Source organism: Pseudorca crassidens, chromosome 11, assembly GCF_039906515.1.
Source record: "Pseudorca crassidens isolate mPseCra1 chromosome 11, mPseCra1.hap1, whole genome shotgun sequence".
Classification (NCBI taxonomy): domain Eukaryota; kingdom Metazoa; phylum Chordata; class Mammalia; order Artiodactyla; family Delphinidae; genus Pseudorca; species Pseudorca crassidens.
In genome coordinates, this window is record NC_090306.1 from 38,138,540 (window position 1) to 38,154,167 (window position 15,628).

Below are 15,628 nucleotides of genomic sequence, written 5' to 3' on the forward strand. Positions count from 1 at the left end.
GGAGGCAAATCAGATGAACTCTGTCTAGCCCTTAGAGCTTTGATTTTGGTGTTTGTGATGATGGTGCTGCATATACTTACAGGAATAGAGTCATTTGGTACTTATTGAAATATTGAGTATTAGTTTTAAAAGGATCAAAGTATGGGGGAGCAAACAGTGTGAATATACAATATAGTTACTATTTTGTGATTCAACAGGTAAAAATTTGTCACCATAGAAATCAAATGTGCATTTTTCTCTGAGTATCCCATTCATGTAGGTATTCTCAAGATTTCAGCCTTCAATCCTCATTAATTCTCGACCTCACACTCTCCATAGGGAGTAGCTTCTGTTCTCATGGCTTCAGTTGCGTCACTAAACTGAATCTTCTCTTCAACCCAGTCCTCTCATTTGGGCTCCAGAACCGTATATGCAGCTACTTGCCAAATCTCCCACATCTGTCCTACTTTTCATCTCTAAATCTGAATGAGTCCTTCCCTGTGTGCTTCTTTATTCAGTGTACTCTGTCCAGTGAATGTCATCACCATTCATCCAGTTATCAAGAGCAAAACTGAAGATCCTGACCCCCTCCCCCTCCTTTACCACACCCCCGTTACCATCAATCCTGGTGTATTTCCTATTTCTTTAATATTGTATCTATACGAGGTGATGGATGTTCACTAAACCTATTGTGGTAATCCTTCCATAATGTATGTAAGTCAAATCACTATGTTATACACCTTAAACTTATACAGTGCCGTATAAGTCAATTATATCTCAATAAAATATACATGTATATAAAAAACATAGAAAAAACAAAATCAGCATAACCTATTATTCTATTCTTATACAGTGATTCCAGAATCTATCACTCTATTCACCATGGGTGACAACATTGTATCTATACACACATAAGGGTAAAGTTTTAAAGACACTAAATTGGAAAATTTTGATTTGTTACAATTACAAATAAATAAACAAACAAACAAACAAATAAAAGGAATCTATGCCTGCCATTCCACCTATGCTAAAGTGGTGGAGGAATGAGGAATCCTAAGCCCATTTATGACCAGAAGACACTGATGGACCAGATAAGGGCAACTTCTAGCAGTGGTTAAAACTCATGAGTTCTCTATGCACTCTATATGGCTACTATTATATTAGAAAGACCCTTATTCCAATCCCTTTATTCTTATGGACTCAAGAGAATCTCCTTTAATAATCTAATGAAAATGTGTTTCATTTCTGAGCTCCTTTATTAGTTTGGACAAATCTTATCTGGCTCTATCTGCCCATAGAACTTGTCATCTTGGCCATACTCAGGTTAGGAAAACCTCAAGCCTGTAACAATTAATGGTATTTAGACTTTCTTCCTTTTTTCCCATCAGTTTTTTCATTCTTCTTATCTTTCTTTCCTTCCTTCTTTCCTTCCTTCCTTCCTCCCTATTACTTCTGAACCATTAATACAGTATCTCTTTGTTTAGAACAATTGTGCAATCTAAACACTTAGGAAGTATATCAGAAATTCCCTTGTACATTCTTTGAGATTCGTGACCAGTGTCCTAAGAAAGGGTGACTGTAATTTTCCTTGTATCTGATGAGATGAGTTGGGATTAATGAATGTCAAAGGGTAAGGATCAAGGGATAGAATATCCATTTTGCCAAAATCACTGTAGGAGTTTTCAATAGGGCAAATCTTTGTGTTGGAACCAACGTCCATTCATAAGAAACAGTAGACATTCTTTTTTTGATGATCTAATGGTGGAAATTCCCTGCATACTAGCCAGCAGTGAAGAAATGTTGCTTCAAGCAGAATTACTGATGCCTTTCCATTATACCACGTTAAGACTGCCAATGTAAAAACTTAGCTCAAATACCCCACCCCCCAAAAAGGAGAGATTATGTGTCTTGAGAGCAAGTAAGGAAAGACAGAAAGAGCACTAACTACAAGTTGGAGAATCAGAGAGATAGTCCTGGGCTCTGCAACCCTCTAGCAATACTAGATGAGTAGCTTCAGGTCTTGAACCCTCATTTCTTCAACTGTGAAATGAGAACATTGGATTAGAAGATCTTTATTTTAAAGCCCCTTCCACCTCTCAACATCCTTTGCTCCATAGTTCATCATGAAAATGATTTCAAAGAAAAAAACAGTGGGGTTTAAATAAAATAAATACATAGAAAAATGAGGAATATGAAGGAGGGTAGAGTGAAGAGTAGGATGAAATAGTTCCAAACTGCTTGATGGAATAAATACAGCTTTTTAAAAAATGAATCAGTTTAACTGACAAATTCCTGCCATGCTTGTGGTCTGTGAGTGTTCTAAGACAAATAGTATTTTCCCACTGGCAGATCAGAACCTCCTCTGGTAATTCAGCTGAATTTCAGCACTGAACTTGGGACTCCACAGAACATAAGGGTGTGTTTGGGGGAGATAATGCGGATTCTTAGGAGGACTCACGGGAGAGGCAAATGTTCTCTGTTCGGTTTCACAGAAGTGCTTGGTGGCAAATCCACAAGCACTGGCCGTATTACTTGCTTTTTCTCATACTTTCTACCTAACTGAGGGGAGCCAAAAAAATAAAAAAATATCAGTGAGAGAGTTCTGTTGCTAACTCCGAACTAGATGCTTACAGTGTGATACAAAAATTTAGTTTTTATTTTATAATCTCATTCTTGAGTCTCAGAAGAATGAGAATTGAATGGAAAGGGTGCTCCTCCTCCCTTTTTTTCTTTCAGGGTAATCATTTTAGGAAAATTATTTTGCAATGCCGATGTTAAAACCTTCCCACTTAACTGCTCTTTCATTTCTGAGGCGCCTAAGCAGCTCCCAAAGTTCAAAGACCACAGTTCCTTACAAGGCAGCTCAGTATAACGATTGTGTTCACACAGACTGAACTGCAGTATTTCACGCTATTTCAGAGTGGTAACTGTTGGCAAGGCAAAACTACTGGTAATCCTTTCCACAGGTGCAAAATCGCCTCTGGGTATCACATCGCTAGATCTAACAGCAATCAAAATGCATGCTACCTTAACAAATCTATGTTTAAATGAATTGAGACTCAAAACGTCAAGATGACTGAAGTTTCACATGCTAACATCAAATGATCTTATTTATAGAAGGTGGGTATTAAACTTGTTTGCAACCTTGCATGAAATATGCATTAATATTAACTAATTTCATCTGACAGTGATTTATTTGGCTAGGATGCACAGTACTGTGTATGTGCCAGGAAGACTGTTGTTTAATAAGCAGAAGAAAAATGGAGCTCATAAATGTTTGTGGAGGACTGGAATGTTCTACATTAAGACAAATTTCAGTGATGTATTATTTAACAATTATAACAACACTTTGGAATTTGAAGTGTCTGATGTACTGTATAACATAAAACTATACAAATACCCTCTGTTCTGAGACAAATTCAGTAGCTTCAGCCTCTCCACTGCCACCCAGAGGAGTTAAAAAATCAACAGACAACAAGGAACATTTCTCCCGAGTCAGCATTAGGAGGACATTTTTCTGCTATAGGGTTTCTTCAGGAGTTTGTATTTGGAGACCATCAGCCAAAGGATAGCAAAAAAAAATTTAGGGGAAAATTTCAAGTGACTGAGAGATCGTCAACTGGAATTCAAACTTAACGAACATGCTGGGGGTAGGGTTTAAAGTCGCAGCCTAACACAGCTTTTCTTGGTGTAGGGTAGGAAATAGAGCTTCTCTAAGCATGACCCATTACTTAAATGCATGAAAGCACTGACTGGAACAGCTGAGTTTTTTCAAAGCTTTTACCCTTCAGTTAGTCTGGATAAAGTAACTGTTTTAAAGTTAATTGTAGGTTGCTTTTAAATACAGTGTGAGGGGTCTCCAATTTATGATTCTCCTTTTCATTTATTGCAAAGATAAAAGTGATGTGTGTGTGTGTGTGTGTGTGTGTGTGTGTGTGTAATGTTTCAGTTGAAAGGCTTTTATACATTTACGTCCTGAGAGTACACTGATGGTCTTCTTAGCAGAGATATATTTTTGTTTTATTGATATGTTTCTGGATAATTCTCCATTCTTTCTTCATCTTAATGTGTGCTTTATGCATTTTTGGTCTTTTCAACACTCTTCAGTAGAGCTTAAACAGAAAAGGTGGGATAATCTGTCCCAACTTTTTTTAGTCTAATAAAAGATGTTTTCATAAAAAGGCATTAAAAGCCCATAACTGTCACTGCACAAGGCCAATGGAAGACAGAAATACAAATGTTATTGTTCTTATCTCCCATGAAGCTTACTATTTAATGTACATAAAAAACATTAAATATGTATATTTATATTAGGGAGGAATACACACACATGTATTTTTTAGGGGAGTAAAGTCAGATTAGTGTTTTAGAGTCAAGTTCTATTTTGTTTTTTTAAGGGAGAAACAAAGTTTGCTTTTGCTTGGTATAGAACTATAGAGAATGTCCATCCGTATTTTTTTATTTTTTAACTATATTAAGGTATAAGTGAGGTAAATCTTCCTATATTTAAAGTTTATAATTTAATCAGTTTTGACATAAGTATACACCTGTGAACCCTCACTACAATCAAGAAAAACATTTCCATCACCTCCAAAAGTTTTCATGTGCCCCTTGGTAATCCATCTCTCCCTTCATATAGTCCCTAGGCAATCATTGATCTTTCTATCCCTATAAATTAGTTTGTATTTTCTAGGATATTATATAAATGGAATCATAGACCATGTACTTTATTTTACCCAGGTGTTTTCACACAGCATAATGATTTTGTGACTCACCAATGTGGTTATGTGTATTGATAATATCTTCCTTTTTATTGCTGAGTAGTATCCATTGTCTGACTATACAGAAAATTGTGGATCCATTCCTTTGATAGGCATTTGGGTTGGTTCCAGTTTGGGTCAGTTTTTAAAATCTTAGACATTGTTATGTGTGGGTTCTCATTGTGGTTTGAATTTGCATTTCCCTGATGACTAATAACTTCGAGCATATCATATTCCATTAGGATGTTTGTCCTATTATTTACTTGAAGCAGTTCTTTATATATTCTGGATACAAGTTCATTGTCTGATACATGTTGCAAAAAATAATTTCTACCAGTTTGTGGTTTGCCTTTTGATTTTCTTAATTGTGTGTGTGTGTTTTATTGTTTGTTTATTTGGTTGGTTGGTTCTTTTTTTGCGGTACGCGGGCCTCTCACTGCTGTGGCCTCTCCCGTTGCAGAGCACAGGCTCCGGATGCGCAGGCTCAGCGGCCATGGCTCACAGGCCCAGCCAATCCGCGGCGTGTGGGATCTTCCCGGACCGGGGCACGAACCCGTGTCCCATGCATCGGCAGGCGGACTCTCAACCACTGTGCCACCAGGGAAGCCCTGTGTGGTTTTTTTAACAAATTTTATTTATTTGTTTATTTATTTATTTAGGCCACGCTGCTCAGCTTGTGTGATCTCAGTTCCCCTGAACAGGAATTCAATCCGTGCCCTCTGCAGTGGAAGCACAGAGCCCTAACCACTGGACCAGCAAGGAATTCCCTTAATTGTGTGTTTTGAAGAGCAAAGTTTTAAATTTTGATGAAATCCAATTTATCAATTTTTTCTTTTATGACTCAAGTTTTTATGTTCTAATTAAGAAATCTCTGCCTAACTCAAGATGTTTTCTCCTATATTTCCTTATAGAAATTTTATCATTTTAGATTTCATATTTAGATTGTTTTTAAACTAATGTTTATGTATGATGTAGAGTAAGTTTGATGATTTTTTCCCATTCAGACTCTCTTTTGTTCTACTTATGTGTGTGTCTATTTTATCACCAATAGCAAACTATAACTTTATAGTAAGCCTTGAAATTTACTGGGGTAAATCCTCCAACTTTCTTCTTTTTTACTGCTTTGTTTATTCTAGATCCTTTGCATTTCCATGGAAGTTTTATGAAAATGTTGTTAATTTCTACAAAAAAAAACCCTGAAATTTTGATTGGGATTTCATTGATTTTATAAATCAGTTTGGGGATCTTAAGAATATTGGTCATCTGAAGAATAATGAGTCTTTATTATATCTCTCCATTTATATAGCATTTCTTTAATTTTTCTCAGAAACGTCTGTCATTTTCAGTGTAAAGGTCGAACATTTTCTATTAGATTTATTCCTAGATATCTTATGTTTTAATTTGGGTTTTTTCTGGGTACTATTCAGAATGGATTGTTAAAATTTTGTTTTTCAATTTTTTGCTTCAATATGTAAGAATACAATTGACTTTTGCATATGAACTTTGCATCCTATGACATTGCTAAATTCATTTGTAAATTCTAGGAAATATTTTGTTGACCTCCTTGAATTTTCTGCATAGATAATGATAGTATTTGCAAATAGGGACAGATTTACTTTTTTGTTTTCAGCGTTTTCAGTCTTTTATTTCTTTATTCTGTCTTTTTTCAATGGCTAGGACCCTACTCTAACGATGAATAGAAGTGGTAAAAGCAGGCTATGTCGGTTTGCTGCCAATCCCAGGGGGAAACAGTTCAGTTTTTCACCATTAAAGATGATGTTAAGCTGTAGGCTTTTTTGTTGATACTCTTTATTCATTTGATAAAGCTCCTTTCCATTCCTAGTTCTGAGACTATCATGAATGTATGTTGAATATTGTCAAAGGCTCCTTTGGCACTAATTAAAAGGGTCGTATGGATTTTCTCCTTTATTCTGTTAATATGATGAATTTTGTTTATTGATTTTTTGTTTGTTTGTTTGTTTGTTTGCGGTACGCGGGCCTCTCACTGTCGTGTCCTCTCCCGTTGTGGAGCACAGGATCTGGATGGCCATGGCTCACGGGCCCAGCCGCTCACGGCATGTGGGATCTTCCCGGACCGGGGCACGAACCCGTGTCCCCTGCATCGGCAGGTGGACTCTCAACCACTGCACCACCAGGGAAGCCCTATTGATGTTTTTTAAAAATATTAACTAGCCTTTCATTCATGGGACAAGTTCTATTTGATCATAATGTCTTATCCTTTTTATCAATTGTTAGACTTAATTTACTAATATTTGCTAAGAATTTTTGTGTCTCTCATGAAAGACTTACTGTCACCATAATTTTACCTTTTCTAGAGTGTCATATAGTTGGAATTGTGTAGTATGTAACGTTTTTAGATTGGCTTCTTTCACTTACTAATATGAATTTGTTTCCTCCATGTTTTTTCATGTCTTGAAAGGTTATTTCTTTTTAGTATTAAATAATATTCCATAGTCTGGATGTACCACAGTTTATCCATTCACCTACTGAAGGACATCTCAATAGCTTCCAAGTTTTAGCAATTATGAATAAAGTTCCTATAAACATCCGTGTGCAGAATCGTGTAGATGTAAGTTTCAACTCCTAGGGTAAATACCAAAGAGCACAGTTGCTGGATTATATGGTAAAAGTATATTTACTTTTGTATGAAACTGCCAAACTGTCTTCTGAAGTGGCTGTACCATTTTTCATTCCCACCAGCAATGGATGAGAATTTCTGCTGCTCCACATCCTTGTCAGCATTTGGTGGTGTCAGTGTTTTGGATTTTGGCCATTCTAATAGGTATGTAATAGTATCTCATTCTTGTTTAAATTTGCAATTCCCAAATGACATACGATGTTGAAGATCATTTCATATGCTTATTTGCCATCTGTATACCTTCACTGGTGATTGTCTATTCAGGTCTTTTGCCCATTTTTAATAGGGTTGTTTCTTTTCTTACTGTTGAGTTTTAATAACTCTTTTTTTGTTGTTTTGTTTTTGTTTTTGTTTTGCGGTACGCGGGCCTCTCACTGTTGTGGCCTCTCCCGTTGCAGAGCACAGGCTCCGGATGTGCAGGCTCAGTGGCCATGGCTCACGGGCCTAGCCGCTCCGCGGCATGTGGGATCTTCCTGGACCGGGGCACGAACCCGTGTCCTCTGCATCGGCATACGGACTCTCAACAACTGCACCACCAAGGAAGCCCTAAGAATTCTTTGTATATTTTCTTTTTTATTAAAGTATAGTTGATTTACAATATTATATTAATTTCAGATGTAAAGCAGAGTGATTCAGTATTTTTCCAGATTATACTCCATTAAAATTATTATAAGATAATGGCTATAATTCCCTGTGCTATACAACATATCCCTTTTGCTTATCTATTTTATACATAGTGGTTTATATTTTCTAATCCCATACCCCTAATGTGCCCCACCCATCTTCCCTCTCCCCACTGGTAACCACTAGTTTGTTTTCTATACCTGTGAGTCTGTTTCTGTTTTGCATATACATTCATTTGTGTTATTTTTCAGGTTCCACAAATAAATGATATCATAAGTATTTGTCTTTCTCTGTCTTATTTCACTAAACATAATATTCTCTAGTTCCATCTACACTGCTGCAAGTGATGGAATTTCATTCTTTTTTTAGTTGAATAATATTCCATTATGTATATATATACCACATCTTCTTTATCCATTCATTTGTTGGTGGGCACTTGGGTTGCTTCCACATCTTGGCTATTGTGAACAGTGCTGCTATGAACACTGGGGTGCATGATCTTTCTGAATTAGTGTTTTCATTTTTTTCAGATATATACCCAGGAATAGAATTGCTGAATCATATAGTAGTTCAAATATTAGTTTTATGAGGAACCACCATACTTTTTACCAAAGCAGCTGCACCAATTACATTCTCTCCAACAGTGTACAATGAATCCCTTTTCTCCACATCCTCTCCTACAGTTGTTATTTGTAGACTTTTTGATGTTAGCCATTCTGACAGGTGTGAGGTGATATCTCATTGTTTTGATTTGCATTTCTCTAACAATTAGTGATGTTTAGCACATTTTCATATGCCTGTTAGCCATCTGTATGTCTTCTTTAGAAAAATGTCTATTCAAGTCTTCTGCCCATTTTTTGATTGGGTTGTTTGTTTTGTTGTTGTTGAGTTGTGTGAGCTTTTTATATATTTTGGACATTAACCTCTTGTCTGTAATATAATTTGCAAATATTTTCTCCCATCCCATAGGTTGTCTTTTCATTTTGTCAATGGTTTCCTTTGCTGTGCAAAAGCTTTTAAGTTTAATTAGGTCCCATTCATTTATTTTTGCTTTTATTTCTTTTGTCTTTGGAGACATATCAAAAAACAATTTATGTCAAAGAGTGTTCTTCCTATGTTCTCTTCTAGGATTTTTATGGTTTTAGGTCTTACACTTAGGACTTTAGTTCATTTTGAGTTTATTTTTGTGCATGGTGTGAGGAAATATTCTAATCTTATTGTTTTACATGTAGCTGTCCAGTTTTCCCAGCACCACTTGTTGAAGAGACTGTCTTTTCTCCATTGTATATTCTTGCCTCCTTTGTCATATATTAATTGACCACAGATGCATGGGTTTATTTCTGAGCTCTCTATTCTGTTTCATTGATCAATGTATCTGTTTTTGTGCCAGTACCAGGCTGTTTTGATTACTGTGGCTTTGTAGTATGGCCTGAAGTCAGGGAGCATGATACATCCAGCTTTGGGTATTTTTCTCAAGATTGCTTTGGCAATTCTAGGTCTTTTGTAGTTCCATATAAATTTTAAGATTATTGGGCTTCCCTGGTGGTGCAGTGGTTGAGAATCTGCCTGCTAATGCAGGGGACACGGGTTCGAGCCCTGTTCTGGGAAGATCCCACATGCCACGGGAGCAACTGTGCCCATGAGCCACAACTACTGAGCCTGCGCTTCTGGAGCCTGTGCTCCACAACAAGAGAGGCCGTGATGGTGAGAGGCCCATGCACCGCGATGAAGAGTGGCCCCTGCTTGCCACAACTAGAGAAAGCCCTCACACAGAAACGAAGACCCAACACAGCAAAAATAAATAAATAAATAAACAAACAAATGTGGGGTTTACAAAAAAAATTTAAAAAAAAAACCAAGATTATTTGTTATAGTTCTGTGAAAAATGTCATGAGTATTTTGATAGAGATTGCATTAAATCTGTAGATTGTCCTGGGCAGTATGGCCATTTAACAATAGTAATTCTTCAAATCCAAGAGCAAGGGATACCTTTCTATTTCTTTGTATCGTCTTCAATTTCTTTCATCACTGTTTGATAGTTTTCAGAGCCTAGGTCTTTCACCTCATCGGTTAAGTTTATTCCTAGGTATTTTATTCTTTTTGATGCAATTTTAAAAGGAATTTTTTTAAAATTTCTCTTTCTGGTAGTTTATCATTAGTGTATGGAAAAGCAACATATTTCTGTATACTAATGCTGTATCCTGCAACTTTTCTGAATTCATTTATTAGTTCAAATAGTTTTTGGGTGGAGACTTCAGGGTTTTCTATACAAAGTATCATGTCACCTCAAATGGTGACAGTTTTATTCCTTCAATTACAATTTGGATGCATTTTATTCCTTTGTCTTATCTGATTGCTGTGGCTAAGACTTCCAATAACATGTTAAATAGAATTGGCGTGAGTGGGCATCCTTGTCTTGTTCCTGAATTTAGAGGAAAGGCTTTCAGCTTTTCACTGTTAAGTATGATGCTAGTAGTGGGTTTGTCATAAATGGCCTTTATTATGTTGAAATATGTTCCCTCTATACCCACTTTGATGAGAGTTTTTAATCATGAATCAATGTTGTATTTTGCAAATGCTTTTTCTGCATCTATTGAGATGATCATGTAATTTTTATCTTTCCTTTTGTTAATGTGGTATATTACATTGATTCATTTGTGAACGTTGAACCATCCTTGCGTCCCAGGAGTTAATCCAACTTGATCATGGTGTGTGATCCTTTTTATACATTGTCGGATTCGGTTTGCTAATATTTTGCTGAGGATTTTTGCATCTACATTCATCAATTATGTTGGTATGTAATTTTGTTTTTTTGTAGTGTCTTTGTCTGGTTTTGATGTCAGGGTAATAGTGGCCTTGTAGAATGAATTTGGGAGTGTTCCGTCCTCTTCAATTTTTGGAATAGTTTGAGAAGCATAGGTATTAGTTCTTCTTTATATGTTTGGTAGAATTTCCCTGTGGAGCTGCTGTTAACAGTCTCTGCCTCTATGACTGTAGATGAAACAGTTACCTATCACAGTCTTGAAGGGGTGTTCTTATATGCGAGTGTCCCAATACAGATGTTTGGTGGGAAGGCTGGATTTGACATGGACACCAGTTATGTTTCCCTCAGTTTGTGCTGGCAGCTATCACCTTGGTAAGTGGTGTGGCTAGGGTTGGAAGGGCTAATGCTGATGGTGGGTGTGAGGCAGGACTTCCTCTCTGCTTAGTGGCCATCACTGACCATCAGAGGTGGAGTCCAATCCCAAGTTGCTGGAGCAGAAGACTTGAGTGTCAGGCTCAAGCTAGTTTTGTTCCCTTGTGTTGTGTATTTCCCCTATCCCCATACCAGGATATTTGTCCCAGAGGAGAGGAGTGTTGAAGCAAGTGGGGTCCCTGCACAGACAGAGGTCCAATGCACTGTTTGTGTAGGCATCTGTAGTTCCATTCAGACACAGCCTTGGGTGCAAGCCCCCTTTGTATCTCACAGCCAGTCACTGCCCCCTGCCTCTGCCACCCCCGCCCTGTTGTGGAACTGCTTCACAGGGGTGGCAGGGACCCTCATGGACTCTCAGCGTGTGTCAGGAGGTTAGCTGTGGCACAGTGGTCACTGTCAGAGATCTTGGCAGCTTCTGTGGTGCTGCTTAAGTGCCAAAAATGGCTGCTGCCCCACCCCCAGCTCCACCCCAGGACCAGGTCACCTCTGCATCCCACAGTCGAGTCTTTTTCCTGGTTCTAGCTGACCCAGATCTAGTACCACACTGTGGCATGGAGAGATCAGGATTGGAGCATTTGCTCAGCTTGGGCTAAGGTGTGCAGTGTGGCAGTCACAGGAAACCCAGCAACTGCTATGGCAGACCTCTCTCCTTATGAGCAGAGTCCAGGTTTTTCCAGCCTTTCTGTCTGAGCCAGCAGTCCTTCAAACAGCCAAGGGGACTTGCCCCTCTACATTGGATCCCAGGATTGGGATGCCCAATCTGTGGCTCTACTGGCTCACTGCCCAGAATGGGTGTCTGCTCATGTAATCTCCCTATTTCTACCAGGGGCACATGTCCCTACCTGATTGCTTTTCTTCCCTTCCTACTCAATTCCGTGTATATCTTTCTTACAGCCTTGGTTGTATAAGGGTTCTTCTGCCAGTTTCTGGTTGGTTTTCAGTAAGGATTATTCCACACGTTGATGCATTTGTGATATGTTCGTTTGAGGAGGTGAGCTCCACATCTCTTTACTCTACCATCTTGATCTCCACCTTTACATATTTTGAATAATAGTACTTTCTTTACCAGATGTGTCTTTTGCAAATATTTTCTCCCAGTGTCTGGCTTGTCTTCTAATTATCTTGATATTGTCTTTTGCAGAGCAGAAGATTTTATTTTCAATGAGTCCAATTTATCAATTATTTCTTTCATGAATCATGTCTCGTGTTGTATCTTAAAAGGCATCATCATACACAGGATCATCTAGATTTTCTCCTATGTTACCTTCTAGAGGTTTTATAGTTTTGCATTTTACATTTAAGTCTATGATCCCTTTTGAGTTAATTTTTATGAAGGGTGTAAGGTTTATATCTAGACTGACTTTTTGCATGTGGATGCTCAGTTGTTCCAGCATAATTTGTTGAAAGAATATTATTGTTCAATTTTTTTTTTTGCCTTTGCTCCTTTGTCAGGTATCAGTTGCCTATGTTTAAGGGAGTCTATTTCTATGCTCTCCCTTCTGTTCCACTGATCTGTTTGTCCTTTTGCCAATACAACACTGTCTCGATTATTGCAGCTTTATTGTTAAGTTTTGAAGTTTCCTAGTGGCAGACCTCCAACTTTGTTCTTCTCCTTCAATATTGAGTTGGCTATTCTGGGTCTTTTGCTTCTCCATACAAACTTTAGAATCAGTCTGTTTGTATCCACAAAATAACTTATTTGGATTTTGATTGGGATTCTGTTGAATCTCTAGATCAAGCTGGTAAGAACTGACATCTTGACAATATTATGTCTTACTATCCATGACTATGAAATATCTCTCCATTTATTTAGTTCTTCTTTGATATATTTCATGAGAGTTTTGTAGTTTTCCTCATATAGACCTTGTACATATTTTGTTAGATTTGTACCTAAATATATCGTTTTGGGGAAAGGTAATGTAAATGGTAATGTGTTTTTAATCCCAAATTCCACTTGTTCATTGCCGGTATGTAGAAAACTGAATGACTTTTGTACATTAACCTTTTATCCTACAACTTCTGCTATAATCACTTATTAGTTCCATCAATTGTTTTGATTTGTTGTTTTTATCAATTCTTTTGGATTTTCTACATAAACAATCATGTCATCTACAAAGACTTTTATTTCTTCCTTCCCATTCTGTATGGTTTTTATTTCAGTATGATATAGAAATGCAGTGATGATAGGAACATCCTTGCTTTCTTCCTGAATTTAGCAGGATAGCTTCACATTTCTCCCGATTAAGTATGATGTTAGCTGCAGGTTTTTTGTAGATATTCTTTTTAAGGTAGAAGCTTCCCTCTCTTCCTATTTTGCCGAAAGTTTTTATCATGAATGTTTGTTGGATTTTACCAAATGCTTTTTCTGCATCTATTCCATATAATCATGTGAGTTTTCTTTTTCAGTCTGTTACATGATGGATTACATTAATTTATTTTCAAATGTTAGACTAGACTTGCATACCTGAGATAAATCCTCCTTGGCTGTCGTGCGTAATCTTTTTTATATGTTGTTAGATTCAATTTGCTAATGTTCTTGAGGGTTTTGAACTACTATTGTGTTACTGTCAATTTCTCCCTTTATGTCTGTTAATATTTGCTTTATGTATTTAGGTGTCCTTCTGTTGGCTGCATATATATTTACAATTGCTAATCTTTTTATTAGATTGATCCCTTGATCAGTATGTAATGTTCTTCTTTGTCTTTTATTATAGTCTTTGTTTTCAAGTCTATTTTATCTGATATAAACACCCTTGCCTTCTTTTTATTTTCATTTGCATGTAATACCTTTTTCTATCCCCTCACTTTCATTCTGTATCCATTCAGCTATCTTTTGATTGGAGCACTTAGTCCATTAACATTTAACATAACTATTGATAGGTACTTACATATTTCCATTTTGTTAATTGTTTGTGGGTTGTTTTTATAGTTCTTTTCTGTTGCTTTCTTCTTCTTTTGCTCTCTTTCCTTGTGATTTGATGACCCTCTTTAGTGTCATGTTTGGATTTTTTTCTCTTTATTGTGTATATACCTGTTATAGATGTTTGGTTTGTGGTTGCCATGATGTATATATGTATGTGTGTGTGTGTGTGTATGCGTGTATGCCTTAAGTCTGAATGCATTTTTAAAACCCTGCATTTTCCTTCCCCTCCATTTACTGTTTTTGACATCATATTTCACATATTTTTATTTTGTGTATCCCTTAACTACTTATTGTGGACAGAGATGATTTTATTCCTTTTGTCTTTTAACCTTCCTAGTAACTTTATTATTGGATTATCTACTACTTTTACTGTATGTTTACCTTTACCAATGAGATTTTTGTTTTGTAATTTTCATATTCCTAAAGCTGTGATCTTTTCTTTTCTGCTTAGACAAGTCCTTTTTAACACTTTTGTAAAGCAGGTTTTGTGGTATTGAACTCTGTTAGCATTTGCTTGTCTGTAAAACTTTTGATCTCTTCTTCAAATCTGAATAATAGCCATACTGGGTAGAGTATTCTTGGTTGTAGGTTTTTCCCTTTCATTACTTTAAATATATCATGTCACTCCCTTCTGGCCTGCAGAGTTTCTGTGAAATGTCAGCTGATAGCCTTAGGGGCGGGGGTTCCCTTGTATGTAATCTGTTGTTTTCCCATCTCTTTATCTTTAGTTTTGTCATTTTAATTACAATGTGTCTTGATGTGGTCCTCTTTGGGTTGATCCTGTTTGGGACTCTCTGTGCTTCCTGGACCTGGATGTCTGTTTTCTTTGCCAGGTTAGGGAAGTTTTCAGCTATTATGTCTTAAAATATGTTCTCTGCCCCCTTTTCTCTTCTCCTTCTGGGACCCCTATAATGTAAATGTTAATAATGTTGATGTTGTCCCAGAGGTCTGTGGAACTATCTTCATTTTTTTAAATCTTTTTCTTTCTTCTATTCAGATTCAGTGATTTCCACTACTCTGTCTTCCAGTTTGCTAATCTGTTCCTCTGTATCATCTAAATCTACTGTTGATTCCATCTAGTGTATTTTTATTTCACTTATTATATTCTTCAGCTCTGTTTTGTTCTTCTTTATATTTTCTTTTTGTTAAACTTCTTAGTGTGTTCATCCTTTCTTCTCCTGAGGTTTATGAGTATATTTCTGATCATTATCTTGAACTCTTTATTGGGTAAATTGCCTAGCATCACTCCACTTACTCCTGCTTCTTTGTTTGGAACATATTTCTCTGTTGCCTCTTTTTGCCTAATTCACTGTTTTTATTTCTATGTATTTGGTAGGTTGACTATGTTTCCTGATCTTGGAGATGTGGCCTTTTGTAGGAGACATCGTATTTGTCCCAGCAGCACTCTCCCCTTGGTCGCCAGAGCTACATGCTCTAGAGGTGCCTCTTATGTGGGTTGCATGGACACTTCTGTTGTGGTGGGCTGA